The 12,719-nt window shown below is 46.6% G+C and overlaps 1 protein-coding gene across 6 annotated transcripts in view; it reads left to right on the forward strand.

Annotated features, from left to right (window-relative positions):
- The window catches only part of LOC121553503 (RAB3A interacting protein (rabin3)), a 49,053-nt gene that overhangs the window by 391 nt on the left and 35,943 nt on the right, over positions 1-12,719 (forward strand). The gene's annotated exons all lie outside the window — the stretch shown is intronic.

The raw sequence follows: 12,719 nt of genomic DNA on the forward strand, positions 1-12,719 counted from the left end.
TGCATAGAGTTGTATGTTTTGATACAATTTTAAATCAATGGTATTTGTTTGGCATACATTTTAAAGTGAAAAATTGGAGTCAGCGTAATTCCTTTACCATGGAATTGCCCACTTGCAATCCATCGGGTATTAGCACATAAACTTGACAGCTATAGCTAGCTTGAATTCATTATCCATGGTGCATTTTGTTGAAGCCTTTATGCCATCAGATTAGTTCGTGTTTGTACACGTTTTTTTATTTGACATTGAACAGTCCACCAAATATGCATAGATTACAATCAAGCCGTGTCTGCAAGGAGGCACATAATGAGTATTATAAGGTTTCACTCGTGTTCAGTCTTGAATATTTATATGGTCATTCAATGCAGCAGTCAAACATGGATGGTTTGGAGCAAAAGTCTACTGTGATTTTGTTAGAAACATCTCTCCCCGTCCCTCATAGGCCCAAAGGGGCGGTGGGAATGAGGAGAGGGGAGGTGGGAATGAGGAGGAATGGTCGAAAGGAGAGCAGGGGAGGCAGTGAATCGATGCCCTGTACAGGTCAGGCCAGGCATTGTGCTGAGCTACTGTGCTGAAGGGACGTATATTCACAGCAGCGTGATTGTCACTTTTGATTCTAGTATTACAACACACACGCGAAATCAAATCTTTAACGTATTGGTCACATACCCAGTTTTACAGCAGGTATATAAAAGGTGCAGCGAAATGCTCGCGGTAGCTCCCTCAACAATGCAGAACATTCATCAATAATCAGGAATAACAATGTCATAGAAAAAGGTAGCATGCATATTAATAATGGACTTCACACTGGATTGACCAATATAAAGTAGTGGAATCAATAGTAGACTGTGTAATAGAACAGCAGCGTTGACTGTGTGTGTGTGTGTGTGTGTGTGTTTATGGGTGTTTGTTTGTAAGGGCAGTCAGTGCATATAGTCTCTAAGGTGCAGGTCTGTGCAGGGAGACGGCTAAGTTGAGCTTTTCAGCAGTCTGATGGCCTGGTGGTCGAAGCTGTCTTCGAGCCTGTTGTGCCGAGACCCGATACTCCGCGACCGCTTGCCAGATGGTAACAGAGCGAACAGTCCGTAGGGCTCGGGTGACTGGAGTCCTTGACGATCTTTCGGGCCTTCCTCAGACACCGCCTGGTGTAGATGTTCTGGAGGGCAGGGAGCTCGCCCCCCCCAGAGGGCCCATGCCGAATTTCTTCAGGCGCCTGAGGTTGAAGAGGTGCTGCTGTGCCGCCTTCACCACGGTGGTGGTGGGATTGGACCATGTCAGGTCCTCAGTGATGTGCACGCCGAGGAACATGAACCTTTTGACCCTCTCCACTGCGGCCCCGTCGATGACAAAAGGGGCTCCTCCCCCTGTTTCCTGTAGTCCACCATCAGCTCCTTGGTTTTGCTGACGTTGAGGGAGAGGCTGTTTCCCCGGCAACACTATGCCAGGGCTCTAACCTCCTCCCAGTCGGCTGTCTCGTCGCCGTCGGCGATCAGGCAAACTTAATGATGGTGTTGGAGTCATGTGTGGCCACGCAGTCGTGGGTGAACAGGGAGTACAGGAGGGGGCTGAGTACACACCCAACGGGGGCCCCCCCACACACACACACACACACACACACACACAAATCAATTAGACGAATGTAGACTCTGCATTCTCTCTCATATGGTTCATTAATATGAAATGCCAATGCCATAAATAAATCCATGTGTAGATGTCTTTGGTTGTCAGGGACACACTCAGCTCTATGGATGGTTTTAGCCCACGATCACCAAAACTAAAGCAGAGACTACTAGGCTTATTGCTTTGAAGACTCGTATGGGAAACCCTCTGTTGATCTGGCTTCACATCAGGTAAGCTATGTCCTGCTGACCTATGTGCATACTGCATAGCGGGAATTACGGGGGGCCAGGGGGGGGCTCAACCCCCCTGAATGAGAGATGAGCCCCTTTAAATACAACAAAACTCAAACTTTGGTCGGTGTCTCTAAATAATGCTAAGTTAACCATTCTCCTTTAGTCCTTAAGAGTCTATTGACCCGTGCGTCAATCTAAGTAACACAATAAAAACATTCCCTTCAAAATCCATCAGTTTAAACTAGAGACGTCTATTTTGGAAGGTGGCCGAGCTACAGCGGTGTTTGTCAGACCATGAGACATCCTGAAAATCGGTCTTCTCACGAAAAAAGTCTGTACGTCCGAAAGGTTTGGCCTAAAAAAAACCTAATATGACCACTCTATGGATTGATTTGACTCTAGCGAACACGGTGACGTTCTCCGGCTTGCTCTGCAACCCCGACAAGCCCCCACGGGACTCGTCTGAAGTCGGTACCGCCGATGTACCAACTTCTGTCTGTAGCGTCCAAACTGGCTACAGACTGATATGACCCCACTATGGAAAGGGGAGACTCTCACCAACACGATGGTGTTCTCTGTTTGGCTCTGTGTAAGTGTCACAGGACTCGTCTGAAGGTAACAAGGTAACAGTTAAAAAATGAATGGAAGTATGGAGGTAGTTTTGTGCCAACAAAAAAAAGGGGTTAAATATGTGTCCAAAATAAATAAATATTAAAAGGAACACACCCACCTGTTTCAGCCCCTTTTCATGTGTCCCAACTTTATTTTCCACAAAAAAGGTTTTTTCAGCAAGACACATCAATTATTTCAGGCTACAAGAGTGTAGACCTAATGAAAAATGGCTATAGCCTATAGCCGTGGACAGATCCTGTCCTGTCTGGGCCTATAGCCGTGGACAGATCCTGTCCTGTCTGGGCCTATAGCCATAGAGGGCTCCTGTCCTGTCCGGGCCTATAGCCATGGAGGGCTCCTGTCCTGTCCTGTCTGGGCCTATAGCCATGGAGGGCTCCTGTCCTGTCCTGTCTGAGCCTATAGCCATGGAGAGCTCCTGTCCTGTCCTGTCTGGGCCTATAGCCATGAAGGGCTCTTCTCCTGTCCTGTCCTGTCTGGGCCTATAGCCATGGAGGGCTCCTGTCCTGTCTGGGCCTATAGCCATGGAGGGCTCCTGTCCTGTCTGGGCCTATAGCCATGGAGGGCTCCTGTCCTGTCTGGGCCTATAGCCATGGAGGGCTCCTGTCCTGTCCTGTCTGAGCCTATAGCCATGGAGGGCTCCTGTCCTGTCCTGTCTGGGCCTATAGCCATGGAGGGCTCCTGTCCTGTCCTGTCTGGGCCTATAGCCATGGAGGGCTCCTGTCCTGTCCTGTCTGGGCCTATAGCCATGGAGGGCTCCTGTCCTGTCCTGTCTGGGCCTATAGCCATGGAGGGCTCCTGTCCTGTCCTGTCTGGGCCTATAGCCATGGAGGGCTCCTGTCCTGTCCTGTCTGGGCCTATAGCCATGGAGGGCTCCTGTCCTGTCCTGTCCTGTCTGGGCCTATAGCCATGGACGGCTCCTGTCCTGTCTGGGCCTATATCCATGGTGGGCTCCTGTCCTGTCCTGTCTGGGCCTATAGCCATGGAGAGCTCCTGTCCTGTCCTGTCTGGGCCTATAGCCATGGAGGGTTCCTGTCCTGTCCTGTCTGGGCCTATAGCCATGGAGAGCTCCTGTCCTGTCCTGTTTTGTCTGGGCCTATAGCCATGGAGAGCCCCTGTCCTGTCCTGTCTGGGCCTATAGCCATGGAGGGCTCCTGTCCTGTCCTGTCCTGTCTGGGCCTATAGCCATGGAGAGCTCCTGTCCTGTCCTGTCCTGTCTGGGCCTATAGGCCATGGAGGGCTCCTGTCCTGTCCTGTCCTGTCTGGGCCTATAGCCATTGAGAGCTCCTGTCCTGTCCTGTCCTGTCTGGGCCTATAGCCATGGAGGGCTCCTGTCCTGTCCTGTCTGGGCCTATAGCCATGGAGAGCTCGTTGTTGTTGCACTCTGCTACCCATGGAAGCCTAAACCCACAACTTGGCAAGTGTTGTGTTGACTCACCCTTCAGTATCAGCAAGCAGCATAGCCCCTCCCTCCCTCCCTTCCTCCTATGTGCGCTTTTATCATAGGCTTATTTATTTTGTGATAACTCACCACCTGAGTAAGTGGAAACTCCAAACACATTAGCTAGATCGCTAACTGTGTATATAACACCCACTGCTAGTAGCAATGTATTAATCTAACAGTAAATGTTGTTAAAGAACGTTGCAGTTTTAGCCTATCGCCCAATGAGGCCTATGCAATCACAATGGCCAATGCACATTTTGCACGCTCCGTATCTCAAAGCCATATCAAATAAAAATTATACCTACCGAAAGCTGATAACCTCCTTTCTTCAACTGCGACAACAGGATAGCTGTGTTTTCCCTTGGGAAAGGAGAGAGAGTGTCTCGCTGGACACAGCAGCAGGCCCCAGTGAAACGGGTACAAGAGCAGGCAGACATTTTCATTACAGCAATCATGTACTTTACTATTTGACCAAGTCATGGTTTTAGCCTCCTGATAAATAGGATGTTTTGAGTGAGGTGACCGTGTAGAATGTGCAGCTCACGCTGATGTGACTAATTAAAAAATGTAACTCGGACGCACAGCCAAGTCAAAGGGTCGCAAAATGCAACTAAATGGTCGCCGTCTGGAGCCCTGCCTCCCTCCCTCCATCTCTCTCTCTCCCCCACTTCCTCCCTCCCTCCCTCTCCCTCTCTACCTAGCTGTGTCCCTCCCTCCCTCTCCCTGGTTGTGTGTGAGAATTCATCAGGCTCTCGCTAATATTCACTATTTGTCTTCACGGTTGATAAAAAAAAAAAAAAAAAAGCAGAAAACCTGGAGACGACCATAAATCTCCCAGCGTGTCAGGGAGCGAGGGATGGAGTGGGAGGAAAGGAGGAGTCTGGGATGGGAGGAATATGAGAGCTTAGCGCCAGACAGCCAGCAGGCCTCACCCCTTGTCTGTTTGACATTCAGGGCCTACTAACACTATTTGGATTCTAGACGTTGAACGATGTTGACATGAACTTTGACATATCAACAAGGAAACCTCAATGCAAATGCTGGTTACCTGTGTTTACTTTAGGATCTGTAAGAGATTAACATATTTGAATTGGTTTCGCTGATCAAATCGTGTGTGTGTATCACAGTAACAGACTGTGTGTAGCTTAGGTGTTGTGTTTCAGGGATAAACCTGTAGTTATTAATGTCTCTGTTCTGCTGTGACCTGCTCTGTTCTGTACTGTTCTTCTCTGACCTGCTCTGGTCTGACCTGCTCTGTTCTGCTCTGGTCTGACCTGGTCTGGTCTGACCTGCTCTGTTCTGCTCTGTTCTGCTCTGGTCTGACCTGTTCTGGTCTGACCTGTTCTGTTCTGCTCTGGTCTGACCTGTTCTGTTCTGCTCTGTTCTGCTCTGGTCTGACCTGTTCTGGTCTGACCTGTTCTGTTCTGCTCTGTTCTGCTCTGGTCTGACCTGTTCTGGTCTGACCTGTTCTGTTCTGCTCTGGTCTGCTCTGGTCTGACCTGTTCTGGTCTGACCTGTTCTGGTCTGACCTGTTCTGTTCTGCTCTGGTCTGACCTGTTCTGGTCTGACCTGTTCTGGTCTGACCTGTTCTGTTCTGCTCTGGTCTGACCTGTTCTGGTCTGACCTGTTCTGTTCTGCTCTGGTCTGACCTGGTCTGTTCTGCTCTGGTCTGACCTGGTCTGGTCTGCCCTGTTCTGACTTGTTCTGTTGTCTCAGTTTAATGTCTCAGGACATTTAGGCCTAATCATTCTGTGTTCATATCTCTCACACACTCACAGGTTCTATGTATAGACAATTAGCCAGACCAACTCACAGGTTCTATGTATAGACAATTAGCCAGACCAACTCACAGGTTCTATGTATAGACAATTAGCCAGACCAACTCACAGGTTCTATGTATAGACAATTAGCCAGACCAACTCACAGGTTCTATGTATAGACAATTAGCCAGACCAACTCACAGGTTCTATGTATAGACAATTAGCCAGACCAACTCACAGGTTCTATGTATAGACAATTAGCCAGACCAACTCACAGGTTCTATGTATAGACAATTAGCCAGACCAACTCACAGGTTCTATGTAGAGACAATTAGCCAGACCAACTCACAGGTTCTATGTAGAGACAATTAGCCAGACCAACTCACAGGTTCTATGTAGAGACAATTAGCCAGACCAACTCACAGCCACTATGTATAGACAATTAGCCAGACCAACTCACAGGTTCTATGTAGAGACAATTAGCCAGACCAACTCACAGGTTCTATGTAGAGACAATTAGCCAGACCAACTCACAGGTTCTATGTAGAGACAATTAGCCAGACCAACTCACAGGTTCTATGTATAGACAATTAGCCAGACCAACTCACAGGTTCTATGTAGAGACAATTAGCCAGACCAACTCACAGGTTCTATGTAGAGACTAAGGCTGAACGATTTTGGAAAATAATCTAATTGCGATTTTTTGCCCCCAATATTGCGATTGCGATTTAATATGCGATTTAATTTATTTATCCTTTTTCCCCTACAAAACATAATGAATGATTTAAATATGACCAACACAATAGTATATACATTTAGTGTGAAATGTTCTTTCCCATAGGCTGGGTCTATTTGTTAGAATTAAATTCAAACATGTATGACTTGAAATAAATGACATTTTTATTGAACTGCTCATTACAGAAACATCTGTGGCTTTGCCACTGTGCATTTAAATAATTTAAACAAAGGCATGAACTTTGTAAACACTGTGTGCAAAAGGTACAGTCTTAAGAAAAAAATAATTTTAAATTGTATGTATCTTACTGCTCCCAAGTCAGTAACATTTCACACAACTGAAACAAGGAATTTGCTTTGAAAATATTTTGTAAAATCAAAGTAAATAAAGTTATAAATAAAAAATGAGAAATGCACTTTTAATTTAGACAAACTATTTTTTATAAACGATTTGAATATTATAATATAAAATAGATGAGCCTCACTTATCTCAAGTACACAACAATAACACACCACACAGACTAAAGTTCACTACGAGTATGGCACTGCCAGCCATACTTATCCAACAGTTCTGTTCTCAGTGGCTCACAGGTTTTTTGCTAAGAAAACCAGAATATTGACTTTTTCTGGCTTCAAGGATGAGCGAGTGCAAGTCACAATATTCCCTCCTGTGCTAAAAAGACGCTCTGAGGGAGCGCTTGTAGCAGGTACACAAAGATACTTGCGTGCCATGGTGCACAACTGTGGGTAGCTGATCTTGTGCACCCTCCACCAAGCCAATGGATCATCTTCTCCATCAATGGTAGGAGTCATCAGGTAATTGTTTATCTCTGCCTCTGCGACATCTTCAAGATTTACAGGCAAAGAAGGAGAGGCTGAACTGGTCTTGAAAAAACTGCCAAGAGACCTCTTCGTCTTTTCCCCCAAGGACTGTGCACTTTGAGGCATCTGAACAGTTTCAGTACGAGACCTCTTCTCCTATTAGATGAAAACAACAGCCATTAGTTTTCCAGTTAGATTTTACAGAAAATTTTTGTTTTTGTGAAATACATAATTATTTACCCAATGATATGTACGTTGTGCCAAGTCTACTATCTCTGTCTTCAGACGAGTCTTGATAGCAGGGATGTTGTCTGTACTGATGTACTGTATTTTGAACCTAGGGTCCAGGAAACAGGCAACATCCAAAAGCTCCTGGATGTTTGGGTCTCCATATTTGTTATTGAGGTATGCTAGGACTTTGGTTTTATTGATTTAGTCAGGTCAGTGTCCTCAGCATCTTCAGCCAGGACTGATGTGGCAAAAAGGTGGAGAACTGGCTTGAGGTAGGAGATGCTTACATACTCCTCTCCAGAAAGAGCATCAGTAAACTCCAGTAGAGGATGCAGTGCCTTGTGAATCGACTCCAACACGTCAATATCCTGCCAGGTTGGGATAAGGGAGCGTGCATATCGATCTCCAGACAATACCTGAGAAATGGCTTTGGCCTGTTCAAGCACTCTGGCAATCATCATTTCTTTAGAACCCCATCTTGTTGGGCACTCCGTTATGAGGTTGTGCTCAGGAGTTTGAGCTCTCTCTGTGCCTCCGTCAGGGCTGCTTTCTTCTTCCAACTGTGGGAAAAGTGCCCCACCAGCTTCCTGCACAGTGCTGTTGCCCTTGACACTCTGTCATCTTTGAGTGCATTTTCTAAAAGAAATAAAAAGTAGTGTATTACACACAATTTGAGTTTTGATACAAGGCTCTCACTATTACACACTCAAATTAGCTGTAATTCTGAAATACACACATCCACAACACATCCTCTCTCTCTCTCTCTCAATTCAAAGGGTCTTTATTTGCATGTCAATTCTCTCTCTCTTTCTCTCTCTCTCTCTCTCATAAACACTAAAAAAACATGTAAAAAACAAAAACAAGAAAATAAAAAAAATGCAGGTGGGCATTCCACCACAGACAGACATATGATATAAGCAAGTAAAATGAATTTACATATTAGAAAAGGAGTGGAAGTATGAATTTATTTAATCCCATCCGATTTATATAATATCATTTATATATATTTGTATATTCAGCTTTACTAATCGACGCATCTCTCTCTCTCGCACTCGCGCACACACACACACACACACAAACACACACACACACACACACACACACACACACACACACACACACACACACACACACACACACACACACACACACACACACGATAACTTACCAATGGCAAGATGTAATCTGTGGCCCAAAACATTGGAGCCTCGTCCATTCATTAAGCCGCGCAGCAAGCACCATATTCGACCGTTGTCCGTCGTGATGCAGACGTGATTCTCCTCGTGGAGATCCCAGCTGACAAGCCCTTCTCTCAGGCCGGCTGCAATATTTTCCCCCTGTGTGATCGTCTGGGAAGTAGGTAGTTTGTAGGCAGCGAGCTCGGAGGTTGAAATCTTCATCAATAAAATGGACTGTAAGACTCTGGTACGGCTCAGCTGTGCGGCTTGACCACATATCAGTAGTGCTAGCAAAAAACTCCACCGTTTTAAGTTCCTGGCGACTTTCTCTTTGCACTTTTTGTACAGCTCCGGTATGGCAGTCTGACTGAAGTATGTGCGGGAGGGTATACTGTAACGTTTATCAAGCGTATGTATTAATGCCATGAACCCAGGCTTGGTCACCGTGCTGAGAGGCATCATATCTTTGGCTATGAACTCGGTTATTGTCCGAGTGATTTCTCCGTGCCGTTTTGAATTACGTTCATACGGAGTGACACTTTCGAACATTTCTGTCAGTGATCCCTGTCTTGAGGTATTTGGCTTGTCTCGCGCACTGATGCTCGGCATTTTGGTCATACAACTGTCATGCATTGATTTGTGGTATTTTTTTAAGTGCTGAAACAGGTTTGTAGTGTTACCCGTGAAGTAGCAATCGGAGCACGGCATGCTCTGCACAACACCTGATGCTGCTCAGCATCTTCTTTTTTTAAAACCAAAATAGTTCCACACCACCGACGTGCTGTTCCTCTTCGATATTAAAGTATCAGCTGTGTCAGTTTCTGACTGTTCCGTCGAGCAAGAGGCCATTGCGCTGGACAGCATGAAAAGTCGCGTCACGTGACCACCTCAAATCGCGCACGTTGCGATTAGAAAATCGCGTTCAGTCAAATCGCGATATTATCGCGAATGCAATTAATCGTTCAGCCCTAGTAGAGACAATTAGCCAGACCAACTCACAGGTTCTATGTATAGACAATTAGCCAGACCAACTCACAGGTTCTATGTAGAGACAATTAGCCAGACCAACTCACAGGTTCTATGTAGAGACAATTAGCCAGACCAACTCACAGGTTCTATGTATAGACAATTAGCCAGACCAACTCACAGGTTCTATGTAGAGACAATTAGCCAGACCAACTCACAGGTTCTATGTAGAGACAATTAGCCAGACCAACTCACAGGTTCTATGTAGAGACAATTAGCCAGACCAACTCTTTTGTTCATTCTTTCAGAACAATTTGTCCTTTTTGTAGTACTAGGCCTGTATATCATTTGACTTGTTTTCAGTCTGTGAGCCGACTGCTATTGATGAGGATGATAGCTGTAGGTAGCTGCATATTAACTATCCACACTGACCAACATGGAACTGAGTAGATGGTTGGGAGTCTAGTACAACATCTTGTAGTAGTCATCATTATCAACAGAAGGTTGAGAGTCTAGTACAACATCTTGTAGTAGTCATCATTATCAACACAAGGTTGGGAGTCTAGTACAACATCTTGTAGTAGTCATCATTATCAACAGAAGGTTGAGAGTCTAGTACAACATCTTGTAGTAGTCATCATTATCAACAGAAGGTTGAGAGTCTAGTACATATTGTAGTAGTCATCATTATCAACAGAAGGTTGAGAGTCTAGTACATCTTGTAGTAGTCATCATTATCAACAGATGGTTGAGAGTCTAGTACAACATCTTGTAGTAGTCATCATTATCAACAGAAGGTTGAGAGTCTAGTACAACATCTTGTAGTAGTCATCATTATCAACAGAAGGTTGAGAGTCTAGTACAACATCTTGTAGTAGTCATCATTATCAACAGAAGGTTGAGAGTCTAGTACAACATCTTGTAGTAGTCATCATTATCAACAGAAGGTTGAGAGTCTAGTACAACATCTTGTAGTAGTCATCATTATCAACAGAAGGTTGAGAGTCTAGTACAACATCTTGTAGTAGTCATCATTATCAACAGAAGGTTGAGAGTCTAGTACAACATCTTGTAGTAGTCATCATTATCAACAGAAGGTTGAGAGTCTAGTACAACATCTTGTAGTAGTCATCATTATCAACAGAAGGTTGAGAGTCTAGTACAACATCTTGTAGTAGTCATCATTATCAACAGAAGGTTGAGAGTCTAGTACAACATCTTGTAGTAGTCATCATTATCAACAGAAGGTTGAGAGTCTTGTACAACATCTTGTAGTAGTCATCATTATCAACAGAAGGTTGAGAGTCTAGTACAACTTCTTGTAGTAGTCATCATTATCAACAGAAGGTTGAGAGTCTTGTACAACATCTTGTAGTAGTCATCATTATCAACAGATGGTTGAGAGTCTAGTACAACATCTTGTAGTAGTCATCATTATCAACAGAAGGTTGAGAGTCTAGTACAACATCTTGTAGTAGTCATCATTATCTGTACTAATGACCCACTAGTCCTGGTATAATCTGCATTCTCCAGTTTGTAGAAGAGTAGCTTCCCTGCCTTTAGTGCCGTATTTTCAAGGCCGACCACACAACATTCCCTGGAGTGTGATACTCTGTGTTGCCATGGAGAGGGAGAGAGTATTCCGACAGTGTAAAGGTCTGCCAAGGCGTCAGACTGCTAACTAATTTAGCAGGTAAGCTAAGGACGGGGGACGGGGGGGGGGACGGGGTTCTGGTGCCTTTCCCCCCAGCAGTAGGCCCATCCTGGGGGGCACCATCCCTCCCTCCCTACCTCCCTCCTCCACCCAGCAGCACCTGAGCCTGATGAATGTCCAAGGCCAGATAGAGGGGTGTAGGGTTACTGTGGTTCCCTTGGGAACGGAGAGGACAGACTACTGTCTACTGAGTGGCTGTAGAGGAGGGGCTTTAGCCAGCCAGGGTGTGTGTCCCAAATGGCACCCTATTCCTTATATAGTGCACTACTTTTGACTAGGGCCCATAGGCCTCAGGTCCAAAGTAGTGCACTATAGGGAAAGCTGACGCTGTAGTCCTGTCAGTGGAAGTCATGCCCTTCAGGGCTGGACTGACCTGGTAGTCCTGTCAGTGGGTCTCCCTTCAGGGCTGGACTGACCTGTAGTCCTGTCTAGTGGGTCTCCCTTCAGGGCTGGACTGACCTGTAGTCCTGTCAGTGGGTCCCCTTCAGGGCTGGACTGACCTGTAGTCCTGTCAGTGGGTCTGCCTTCAGGGCTGGACTGACCTGTAGTCCTGTCAGTGGGTCTGCCTTCAGGGCTGGACTGACCTGTAGTCCTGTCAGTGGGTCTGCCTTCAGGGCTGGACTGACCTGTAGTCCTGTCAGTGGGTCTCCCTTCAGGGCTGGACTGACCTGTAGTCCTGTCAGTGGGTCTCCTTCAGGGCTGGACTGACCTGTAGTCCTGTCAGTGGGTCTCCCTTCAGGGCTGGACTGACCTGTAGTCCTGTCAGTGGGTCTCCCTTCAGGGCTGGACTGACCTGTAGTCCTGTCAGTGGGTCTCCCTTCAGGGCTGGACTGACCTGTAGTCCTGTCAGTGGGTCTCCCTTCAGGGCTGGACTGAGCTGTAGTCCTGTCAGTGGGTCTGCCTTCAGGGGCTGGACTGACCTGTAGTCCTGTCAGTGGGTCTGCCTTCAGGGCTGGACTGACCTGTAGTCCTGTCAGTGGGTCTCCCTTCAGGGCTGGACTGACCTGTAGTCCTGTCAGTGGGTCTCCCTTCAGGGCTGGACTGACCTGTAGTCCTGTCAGTGGGTCTGCCTTCAGGGCTGGACTGACCTGTAGTCCTGTCAGTGGGTCTCCCTTCAGGGCTGGACTGACCTGTAGTCCTGTCAGTGGGTCTCCCTTCAGGGCTGGACTGACCTGTAGTCCTGTCAGTGGGTCTGCCTTCAGGGCTGGACTGACCTGTAGTCCTGTCAGTGGGTCTGCCTTCAGGGCTGGACTGACATGTAGTCCTGTCAGTGGGTCTGCCTTCAGGGCGGACTGACCTGTAGTCCTGTCAGTGGGTCTGCCTTCAGGACTGGACTGACCTGTAGTCCTGTCAGTGGGTCTGCCTTCAGGGCTGGACTGACCTGTA

Source organism: Coregonus clupeaformis, chromosome 4, assembly GCF_020615455.1.
Source record: "Coregonus clupeaformis isolate EN_2021a chromosome 4, ASM2061545v1, whole genome shotgun sequence".
Taxonomy (NCBI): Eukaryota; Metazoa; Chordata; class Actinopteri; order Salmoniformes; family Salmonidae; genus Coregonus; species Coregonus clupeaformis.